The sequence below is a fragment of the Propithecus coquereli genome, unplaced genomic scaffold (assembly GCF_000956105.1).
Source record: "Propithecus coquereli isolate 6110/MARCELLA unplaced genomic scaffold, Pcoq_1.0 Scaffold90, whole genome shotgun sequence".
Taxonomy (NCBI): domain Eukaryota; kingdom Metazoa; phylum Chordata; class Mammalia; order Primates; family Indriidae; genus Propithecus; species Propithecus coquereli.
The window spans coordinates 4,091,888-4,104,368 of record NW_012155285.1 but is presented as its reverse complement, the minus strand read 5'-3'; positions in this window follow the sequence as shown (position 1 = coordinate 4,104,368).

The window sequence follows — 12,481 nt, the reverse complement described above, 5'->3', positions numbered from 1 at the left end:
GAATGAAAAGAGAACAAACCAGCCTCATTTGGTTTATCTCAGAAAGAACAAAATGTTACTAGCAAAGCAAATGTTAATGGCAAAAAGAAAATAGAGGAAAAGTATTCAGGGGGGGCTCAGTTTGGAGTGGAATTTGAGGAGCAGAAGGAGTATTAGAGGGTAGCTAATATTAAGGATAATGGTAAACAAGATTAGAAGTTTCAGTTGATCTCATGGAGGAAAGTAGTATGATGGTTACCAGAGGCTGGGATGGGTAGCAGGGAGGGAGAATAAAGTGGGGGTGGTTAATGGGTGCAAAAATAGAATTTGATAACTAGATAGAATGAACAATATTTGATAGCACACCAAAATGACTATAATCAACAAGTTAGGATATATTTCATTTTTTATCTTTCACATTTTTTATTTCAGAATATTAACGAGTTCAAATGTTTTGATTACATGATTTGCTCTTGTGCAGTTTGAGTCAATGCTATAAGTGTGCCCATCATCAAGGTAGCGTACATTGTACCCATTGTGTGTAAATTTACCCATCCCCTCCCAATTTACCCCCCCACACTTACTTGGTTTCCGTTGAGTTTTACTACCATACCATATATGCACATCGGTGCTGATCGATTAGTTCCAATTTAATAGTGAGTACATATGGTGTTTGTTTTTCCATTCTTGCAATATTTCGCTTAGAAGAATGGTCTCCAGTTCCACCCAGGTTGTTACAAAAGGTATTAGTTCACCATTTTTATGGCTGCATAGTACTCCATAGTATACGTAGACCACATTTTTTAATCTACTCATGTACTCATGGCCACTTGGGTTGATGCCACATCTTTGCGATTGTGAATTGTGCTACAATAAACATTCTAGTGCAAGTCTCTTTTTGATAAAAATGTCTTTTTTTCCTTTGGTTAAATACTCAATAGTGGGATTGCTGGATCAAATGGGAGGTCTACTTTTAGTTCTTTGAGGTATCTCCATACTGTTTTCCATAGAGATTGTATGAGTTTGCAGTCCCACCAGCAGTGTATAAGTGTTCCCTTTTCTCCACATCCATGCCAGCATCTGTTGTTTTGGGATTTTTTGATAAAAGCCATTCTCACTGGGGTTAGGTGATATCTCACTGAGGTTTTGATTTGCATTTCCCTAATAGTTAGAGACATTGAGCATTTTTTCATGTTTATTGGCCATTAGTCTATCTTCTTTTGAAAAGATTCTGTTCATGTCTTTTGCCCACTTTTTAAAGGGGTTGGGTGGGAGCCAGGCCTAGAAGAAAGGATGGATGGATGGATGGATGGATGGAAAGAACATGAGCAGGGGGAATGAAGGGTCACATGAAAACGCCTGCCTGAAGCTGCTTGTTTGCTTAGTGCAAAGGTCAGCTGAAAACAGCTGACCTGTATGGAAGTTGTTAAAGAAATTAGCAAACGGCCCTGACCCTTTGCACGTGTCCTTGGAAATAAATACAGGGAGGATCTTAGCTGAGGAGGCCATTTTCTCCTTTAGACTTTGCCCTCTCCCCTTCACTATGTGTTTCGAGTAATTATTCATTCCTTTGCTACCGAGCTCAGGAGCGAAAAGCAGCCGCAACAGGGTTGTTTGATTTTTCTTGCTTATTTATTTGAGTTCTTTATAGATTCCGGTTATCAGCCCTTTATTGGATGTATAGCATGCAAATATTTTTTCCCATTCTGTAGATTGTCTATTCACTCTATTGATTGTTTCCTTGGCTATACAGAAGCTTTTTAGTTTAATCAAATCCCATTATCCCATTTGATTTGTTAGTTTTTATTGTTGCTGTGGTTGCCTTTGGGGTCTTCTTCATAAATTCTTTGCCTAGGCCAATATCTAAAAGAGTTTTTCCAACATTTTTTTTCTAGAATTCTTATAGTTTCATGTCTTAGGTTTAAGTCTGTTATCCATCATGAATTAATTTTTGTGAGTGCTGAGAGGTATGTTTCCCATTTCAGTGTTCTACACGTGTCTGTCAAATTTTCCCAGCACCATTTATTGGATAGGGATTCTTTTCCCCATTGTATGTTTTTGTCTGCTTTGTCAAAGATCAGATGGCAATATGAGGCTGGTTTTATATCTGGGTTCTCTGTTCTGATCTATATGTTTATGTCTCTGTTTTTGTCCAATACCATGCTATTTGGGTTACTATAGACTTGTAGTATACTTGAAGACTGGTAAAGTGATGCCTCCCTATTTGTTCTTATTGCTTAAGGTTGCTTTGACTATTTGGGGTCTTTTCTGGTTCCATACAAAGCAAAGAACTATTTTTCCTAGATCTGTGAAAAATGATGTTGGTATTTTAATAGGGATTGCATTGAATCTGAAAATCACTTTGTGTAATATAGACATTTTAACAATGTTATGTTGATTCTGCTAATCCATGAGCATGATGTTTTTCCATCTGTTTATGGCCTCTACTATTTCCTTCCTCAGTGTTACCTAGTTCTCCCTGTAGAGGTCATTCACCTCCTTAGTTAAATATATTCCTAGGTATTTTATTTTCTTTGTTGCTATTGTCAAAGGTATTGAGTCTTTGATGTGATTCTCAGCTTGATAGCTATTGGCGTATATGAATGTTACTGATTTGTGTACGTTGATTTTGTAACCTGAAACTTTGCTGAATTTGTTTATCAACTCCAGGAGTCTCTTAGCAGAGTCTTTGGGGTTTTCTGCATATAAGATCATATCATCAGCAAAGAGTGATAGTTTGACCTCTTCTTTCCCCATTTGGTTGCCCTTGGTTTCTTTCTCTTGTCTGATTACTCTGGCTAGGACTTCCAGCACTATGTTGAATAGAAGTGGTGATAGTGGGCAACCTTGTCTGGTTCCAGTTCTAAGTGCGAAAGCTTTTAATTTTTCCCCATTCGGTATGATGTTGGCTGTGGGTTTGTCATATATGGCTTTTGTAATTTTGAGGTAAGTCCCATCTATGCCTATTTTGTTAAGTGTTCTTATCATAAAAGGACACTGGGTCTTGTCAAATATTTTTCTGCATCTATTGAGAGAATCATATGGTCTTTGTTTTTGTTTCCATTTGTGTGGTGAATTACATTTATAGATTTGTGTATGTTGAACCATCCTTGCATCTCTTATATGAAGCCTACTTGGCCATGGCGGATTATTTTTTTGATGTGAAACTGAATTCAGTTTGTTAGTATTTTATTGAGAAATTTTGCATCTATATTCATAAGGGATATTGGCCTGTAGTTTTCTTTTTTTGTTGTGTCCTTTCCTGGCTTTGGTATCAAGGCAATATTGGCTTCATAGAACAAGTTGGGGAGCATTACTTCCTTCTTGATGTTATGGAATAATTTTTGCAGTGCAGAAACCAGTTTTTCTTCGAAAGTCTGGTAAAATTTGAGTGTGAAACCATCTGGTCAGGGACATTTTTTTTTTGAAAGATTTTTTATTGCTGTTTTAATTTTGATACTTGATATTGGTCTCTTCAGGAATTTTATTTCTTCCTGATTGAGCCTATGGAAGTTGTGTGTTTCCAAGAATTTGTTTATTTCTTCCATATTTTCCAGTTTATGTGCACAGAGATGTTTATAGTATTCAAAGATGATATTTTGTATTTCCATGGTATCAATTGTGATTTCTCCTTTTTCATTTCTGATTGAGCTTGTTAGAGTCCTTTCTTTTCTGCTTCTGGTTAATCTAGTGAGAGGCCTGTCAATTTTGTTTATCTTTTCAAAGAACCAAATTTTTGTTTCATTAATGTTCTATATAATTCTTTTATTATCAATTTCATTTAGTTCTGCTCTGATCTTGGTTATTTCTTTTCTTCTGCTGGATTTAGGATTGGTTTTCCCATCCTTTTCCAGTTCCTTGAGATGATTTATTAAATTGTTGATTTGTGATCTTTCTGTCTTTTGGATGTAGGCATTTAGGTCTATGAATTTTCCTCTCAGGACTGCTTTAGCTGTATTCCACAGATTTTATTGACTTATGTCTCCTTTATCATTTAGTTCAAAGAATCTTTTGATTTTCATCTTAATTTCCTCCTTGACCTAGGTATTATTTAGCAGTAGGTTATTTAATTTCCATGACTTTCTGTGTAGATGAGTGTTTCTGTTGGAGTTGATTTCTAATTTTATTCCACTGTGGTCTGAAAAGATACATGGTATAATTTCTATTTTTCAAAATTTCTTGAGACATGTTTTGTGGCCTAGGATGTGATCAGCCTTAGAGCACTTTCCAAGAGCTGATGAGAAGAATGTATACTCAATGGTTTTAGGTAGAATGTTCTATAAATGTCTGTTAGGCCCATTTGTTCTAGAATTCTGTTTAAGTCCATTGTTTCTTTATTTTCTCTTTGGAGAATCTGTCCCATTCTGTCAGTGGTGTGTTGAAGTCCTGAGCTATTATAGTGCTCGCTGTTTATCATTTTGTTTAGATCAAGTAGGATTTGCTTTATGAATCTGGGTGTTCCTGTTAGGTGCATAAATATTTAGAATTGTTATGTCTCCTTGTTGAATTTTTCCCTTTACTATTATATAATGATGATCTTTGTCTTTGTTTACTTGTGTTGATTTGAAGTCTATACTATCTGATATCAAAATGGCTACACCAGCTTTCTTTTGGTTTTCATTTGCATGGAATATTGTGTCCCAGCCCTTCACCTTGAGTCTGAATGAGTCCTTATGGACTAGATGTGCTTCTTGGAGACAGCAGATACTTGGCTTATATTTTTTTATCCATTCAGCCAGCTTATGTCTCTAGAGTGGGGAGTTTAAGCCATTCACATTTATTGAGAAAATTGATAAGTAGGGTGGGTGAATTTCTGTTCTTCCTGTTGAATAGAACTTTATCGCTCTGTTTCACCTCTTGAGCCATTTTGGTATCTGGGCTCTGACCTTTATCTTTTGGTTATCACAGATCATGTTGATCTGTGTATAATGCGGTTCTGAGTACTTCTTGCAGGGTAGATCTGGTCTTGACAAATTCCCTCAGTGTTTTCTTGTCTAAGAAGGTTCTTTGTTTCTCCCTCACATAATAAACTTAGTTTTTCAGGATACGAAATTCTAGGTTGGCCATTACTCTGTTTAAGAAGACTGAGAATGAGGCCCCAGTTGAGAATTCTGCAGTTAGTCTGGTAGGTTTTTGTTTGTAAGTTGCCTGATTTTTTTTGCCTTACTGCTCAAATCAGTGCCTCTTTTGTGTTTACTTTGGCCAGTCTGATGACTATGTGTTGTGGTGTCTTCCTATTTGTAATGAATCTCCCAGGAGTCCTTTGGACTTGGTGTATCTGGATATCTAGATTTCCAGCAAGGCCAGGGAAATTTTCCTTGATTATTACTTCATATACATTTTACAACCCTTGTGTATTTTCTTCATCCTCAGGGATGCGTATGATTCTTATGTTTGGCCTCTTTACATAATCTCAAATTTCTTGTAGGCTTTGTTCACTTTTCTTCTTTGTCTGTTCTTTCTCTATGATTGACTTGTTTAGCTCAAAGGTGTTATCTTCAAACTCTAAAATTCTTTCTTCTGCCTGATCTAGCCTATTCTTAAGACTTTCCACTGTGTTTTGTAATTCCTTGAATGAATTTTTCATTTCCAGTTGTGTTTGGTTTTTCTTTAATAATTTGATTTCTTTAGAGAATTTTTAATTCATTTTCTACATTGTTTTTGTGATTTCTTGGTGTTGGGTTTCTATTTTCTTTTGTATTTCATTGAGCTTCCTTACAATCCATGTTCAAAATTCTTCATCTGTATTTTGATCTTTTTGTTTAGGTTGGTATCCATTGGTAAGGAGTTATCGTTTTCTTTTGGGCATGTCCTTTCACTTTGGCTTTTCCTATTTCCAGAGCTCTTTCAGTGATTCCTTCTCATCTGGCCTCTCAATCAATAGCTGAGAGTGCTGTGGCTGGCTTAAGGACCTGTCTCTATGTCCCAGATCAGTCCCTGACCGTGCCAGGGAGAGGAGTTATGGTCCTGAGTTGATATTGGGGTGCTCTAGCAGGTTTGATGAACCTCTTGGATTATGCCACTGTGGTGGCTCTGCTCTCAGTGGCAGGATCTGCCAGGAACAAGCCCTCTCCTCAGTGAAACAGGCCTCTCCACACCAAGCACTCTCATGATTACTATGAGAGGGAGGAACTGTGGTCTCCCTGCACCACTCTTGTGTCCTGGGGACACTGGGTCTTGTCCAACTGTCTAAGCCACCAGCAGGTGATCCCATGAAATGCTGCTGCTGCAGCACTCTTGTAGTTGCTATTTGGGGGAGAGGCCATGGTTTCCCTGCACTGCTCTTGTGTTCTAGGGACACCAATCCTGCCCTTCTGTCCAAGCCACCAGCGGGAAATCTCACAAAATGCCACTGCTGTGGCTTTACTCTCAGTGGCAGGCTCAGCCATTAATATGCCCCCACAGCAGAGAAATAGATTTTTCGACACAGAACATACTCAAAGTTGCTATTGGGGGCAGGGGCCATGGCTGCAAGCTGGCATGAGCCACAATTACTTTCTATGGTGCCAGGAATGGAGGAGGTAAAGAGGAGGAAGTGCCTAGGTTTAAGAATTCCAGCTCTCTGGTCTCTTTTGGCACTCTCCTGGGGGTTAGAGTTTTGTGTCCTACTGCTCACTGTAGTCACCCAAGTGGGGGGGGAAGCCCCCCTGTTACTCTTTCACTGGGCTCCAGGCCTCTCTGGATTCAGTCTGTGCCACTGTCCTCTGTTTTCTCTCCTCCTCCTTCTCAGCCTCACAGCCCTTCTCAGTGGGGTCCCCGGACATCTCTGCTATGTCTCCCTGTGATCCACATCTGAGCTGCAACTGATCTCTTCTCTCCTCAGTCCAACCTTTTAACCTTCAGCCAGCACAGTCCAACAAGCCATGTCTCTATTCTGCCATCTTGGCTTCCTCCCTTCAGGGTATACTTTAAAATAACTAGAAGAGTGGAATTGGAATGTTCCTAACACAAAGAAATGATAAATGCCTAAGGTGACTGATACCCCAGTTACCCTGATTTGATTAATTCACATTTTATGCCTGTGTCAAAACATCACATGTACCCTGTAAAGATCTACAACTATTATGTACTCATAATAATTAAACATAAAAGTTAAAAAAGAAGTTTCCTTTGCTGGCATTTATTAAGCACTTACTATAGGCTAGGCTCCATGCCAAGCAACTTTTATACTTTAATTCACTTAACCCTCACAGCAACTTTATTAGGTAGATACTGTAATTATCCTATAGAAAAGAAATCACAGAAATACTAAATAAATGACTTGCCAAGCTAACAAGTGGAAGAGGTGAATTCAAATCCAGACCATCTGGCGTTGACGACCCTACTAAACAGATTGCCTCTCAATGCCATATATTACATTATTAATGTAAACTTCTTTTAACATTTTAAGGGATTATAAGATTAAAAATTATTTTCTAGGTGTTCAACCTCACTAATCATAAGGAAAATGCAAATTAAAACCACTGTGGGGTATCGCCTCACTACATAAGGATGGTTATTCTCAAAAACACAAGCAATAACAAACATTACCAAGGGTATGGAAAAAAGGGCACCTTAGTGCACTGTTGGTGGGAATGTAACTGGTAGAGCTGTTATGTAAAACCGTTTGGATATTTCTAAAGAAATTAAAAATGGAACTACCATATGATCCAGCAATTCCTCTTCTGGTTATATACTTGAAGGAATGAAATCACTACCTCATAAAGATATCTGTTCTCCCATGTTCATGACAGCATTATTCACAATAGCCAAGATATGGAAACAACCTGAATGCCCATTGACAAATGAATGGATAAAGAAAATGCGCTGTATGTATACACAATGGAATATTATTCAGTGTTAAAAAAGAAGATCCTGCCATTAGGACATGTATGGACCTGGAGGATATTATACAAAGTAAAATAAGCCAGACACAGAAAGAAAAATATCACTTATACATAGAATATTTTAAAAAAAAAAGGAGCTCGAATACATGGAGGTCAAGAATAGTGGTTATCATGGGGGGGACAGGGAGAGGAAATGGAGAGATATAGGTCAAACATACAAAATAATAGATACATAGGATGAACAAGTCTGAAGATACAATGTACAACATGAGGACTAAAGTTAATAAAATTGTATTAGGGATTTTTGTTAAATAGAATTTAGCTGTTCTTGTCACAAAAAAGCAACTATGAGATAATAGATAAGTTAATGTGCTTTACTATAGTAACTATTCTACTCTCTATATGTGTCCTATAATATCATGTTGTAAACCTCAAACATACACAATAAAATTAATTTTTTAAAAATACTTTTCTATCATTTTGAGACTAGATTACTATTTTATTGCTACTGCTGTTTGTAACACTTTCCTGAAACTGGCTCCCATGGTAATTTGATTTTACAAGGTTACATGCATCTATTAATATAATTATCTATAGATAACTGGTTTATTTCTAATAAACTTGGATTATTGTACACATTGTATTTGACGGTTTTTATGAGTAAATACTTTTTCATATCATTAGTTTCAACTTTAAAAAAAATTTTAAATCGAGGTAAAATTCACGTAACATAAAATTCACCATTTTAATCATTTTAAAGTGTACAATTCAGTAGTTTTTAGTACGTACACAATATTGTACAACCATCATGACTCAAATTCTACAACATTTTCATCACTTCCCCAACAAAACTCCATACCCATTAAACAGTCACTCCCCATTCCCTACCTCTACCCCAATTCCCTGGCAGCCACTAATCTGATTTCTGTCTCTCTGGATTTGCCTATTCTGGACATTTTATATAAATGGACCTGTACGATATGCAACCTCTTGTGTCTGGTTTCTTTCATTTAGCATGTTTTCAAGGTCCATTCTGTTGTAGCCTGTGTCAGTACTCCATTCCTTTTCATGCCTGAATAGTATTTTATTATACAGGTATATCACATTTTTTATACATTCATCAGTTGATAGACATTTGGCTGTTATGAATATTGCTTCTATGAACACTCATGTACAAGGTGGTTTTTTTTTTTTTTTTTGGACACCTGTTTTCAATTCTCTTTGCCATATACTGGGATTGGAAGTGCCAGGTCATAATGGTAATTTTATGTTTAACTTTTTGATGAACTGCCAAACTGTAGCTGTACCATTTTACATACTCATCAGCCTTGTATGAGGGTTCCAATTTCTCCATATCATCTTCAATGCTTTTTATTTTCCTTTAAAAAAAAATAGCTATTGTACTGGTGCAAAGTGGTATCTCATTGTGGTTTTAATTTGAATTTCCCTGGTGACAGATGATGTTGAATATTTTTTTCGTGTTCTTATTGGACACTTACATGTCTTCTTTGGGGAAAGGTCTATTCAAGTCCTTTGCTTATTTTTTAAAATAAATTTTATTTTTTAGAGAAGTTATAGGTTCACAGAAAAGTTGAGCAGAAAGTATAGAGAGTTCCCATATACTGCCTGACACCACATGAGCACAGCCTCCCCTGCTATCAGAGTCCCACGCAAGAGTAGTATGTTTGTTACAATGGATGAACATACATGGACACATCATTATCAACCAAAGTCCATAGTTTACATTAGGGTTCACTCTTGGTGTTTTACATTTTTTGAATTTTGACAAGTGTATAAAGACATGTATCCACCATTACAGTAGCACACAGCATAGCTTCACTGCCCTAAAAATCCTCTGTGCTCTGCCTATGCAGCCCCCCTTCCCCACTAACCTCCGATAATAACTGATCTTTTTAACTGTCTCCATAATTTTGCCTTTTCCAGAATGTCATATAGTTGAGATCATACAGTCACTTCAGATTAGATTCTTTCACTTGATAATATGCATGTAAGTTTCTTCCATGTTCTTCTCATGGCTCAATAGCTCATTTCTTTTTGGCACTGAATAATATTCTATTGAATAATATTCTATTGACTGGATGTACCACATCCATTTACCTACTAAAGGACGACTTAGTTGCTTCCAAGTTTGGGCAATTATGAAAAATCTGCTATAAACATCTGTGTGCAATTTTTGTGTGACTATGTGAATTTTAAACTTGTTTGAGTCAATATTAAAGAGTATGATTACTGGATCGCATGGTATGAGTATGTTTAGTTTTGAAAGAAACTACCGAACAGTCTGCCAAAATAGCTATACCATTTGGCATGCCCAGCAGCAATGAATGAGAGTTACTGTTGCTCCACATCCTTGCCAGTATTCGGTGTTGTCAGTGTTTTGAATTTTCACCATTTTAATAGGCAGACATCTTGTTGTTTTAATTTGAAGATCTCTATTAACATAATGTTGAGAAGTTTTTTATATGTTTATTTGTTATCTGTGTATGTTCTTTGGTGAAGTGTCTGTTCATATCTTTTGCTGACTTTTAAACCAGGTTGTTTGTTTTCTTGTTATTGCTCTTATTTCCTACTGTTATTGTTTTAAGAGTTACTTTTATATTTTGGATAATAGTTCTTTATTAGACATGTCTTTTGTAAATATTTTCTTCTTGTTAGAATGATCCTATGATTTCACAAGCTGAGATCTTTCAGATTTTAATTTTTTCCTTCAGTGTGTTAAATATCTGTTACCCCATCAAGATTTGTGTCATTGGCAAATTTTCTAACATGCTGTCTATATCTTTATCCAAGTCATTGATAAAACTGAATGTGGTTGGAGCTTGGGGATCACCATGTGAGACTTCTATCAATGTCAGTGATTGTCAAAGGGCAGTTGGAGGTCATGCTTACTTTGGATGAATCTGAATCTCTGGGGACTGTTCCACAATACATATTCCCTCCTGTGATTCTAATATGTTCCCAAGATATCCATGATTTTCCTCCTTTGCCCTTCTACTCTGATTTGGATCTAAATGCTTCTGTAATTGACATTATTAATATAAGTGCATCATATCTCTTAGGTCTATGGGAGAAAATAGGTTGAGAATATCACTCTCTATTAAATCAGAACTCTTTATTTATAGATAGTTCAAAGTAACAGAAAAGAATACAAACATGTATTTGTCTTTATATGCCGAACATTCATTTATTCATTCAACAAATATCTGTTGATTATCCACTATGTGTTAGATTAGATATTGCTATAGGTGTTAGGGATACAGCAATGAATAAGAAAAAGTTCTTGCTCTTAAGGAACTTATAATTTTGAGTGAAATATCTTCCTCATAGGTTTGCCTGCTTCATTATTCTTGACTTAGAGGAAAATTAATTTATAAAATTAATAAAATGTAGATTTTATTAAAAGTTACTTGTGACCCTTGAAGGATTTTATGTTTTCCAAAGCTACATACTCAGATATTTCAAAGAGAAGACTTTAGACTATTTATTTCCTCACTAGAAGAAATTACAGGGGTTTAAATTTGTCAGAAAATTCGCAGATTATCTATTAATACTATCAGAAATAATCACAAAATTAAATATGTTTTTGGAGTGGTTACTAAGTGCCAATCAATGTTTTCTGCAGGTTGTATATATAAATTAATGTAATCTGAATAACACCTGATGAATAGGTACGATTATTATTTCCATTTTACAGATTGAGAAACCAAGATACACCTAGCCCTGGTAAGTTGATCCAGAGTAGAACCTAAGTAGTCTGGTTTGATCCTTGGGGTCCCTTGTGTTTAAGAAAATGTAGCCAATGGCTAGGTACAGTGGCTCACACCTGTAATCCCAGCACTTTGGGAGGCCAAGGGGCAAGAGAATCACTTGAGGTCAGGAATTCAAGGCCAGCCTGGTCAACATAGACAGACCCTATCTCTACACAAAATTAAAAAAATTAGCCAGACATGGCGACATGCCCTTGTAGTCCTAGCTCTCTGGGAGGCTGAAGCAGGAGGATAGCTTGAGCCCAGGAACTGGAGGTTACAGTGAGCTATGACTGCACCACTATACTCCATCTTGAGCAACAGGGTGAGACCCTGTCAAAAAAAAATGGAAGAAAGGAAGACATTTTCAGTGATCATGTAGGGTGAGGTAGGCCTTCCTTCTCAATGATTATTTAGTGCTTTTTAATGTTTTTAATTTTAAGTTTATTTTTATTTTTTGCCATGCTCAGTATAATGCTTCCCACATTATATTATTTGCAAATTACTTGAGGAATGGAACTAGCAACTTATCCTACTATCTGGTATGGAATAGGTTTTCAATAAATGTTTAACTGTTGATAGAGAATTTAGGCTCAGGGAACACAGCTTTTCCAAGGTCAAAGTGATGGTTTGTGGCAAACTCAGGCTAAAAGTCCAGTCTTCTGAGTTTCAGTCAAGTAGCTAATTGTTTTCCTACATCAAACCGGCCCACCTGGTGTCATATTTACTACCAGGAAAGTACCCTGTAGCCTATCTAAATTTCGGGATGTTCCTAATAGATTCAGATTAATTGTAATGTCATATGAAAAAGATTCATGTTTCTTTTTTGTTCTTTTTTTTTTTTTTTTTTTTAAAGACAGGATCTCAGTCTGTCACCCAGGCTGGAGTGCAGCCTGGCTGCTCATAGCT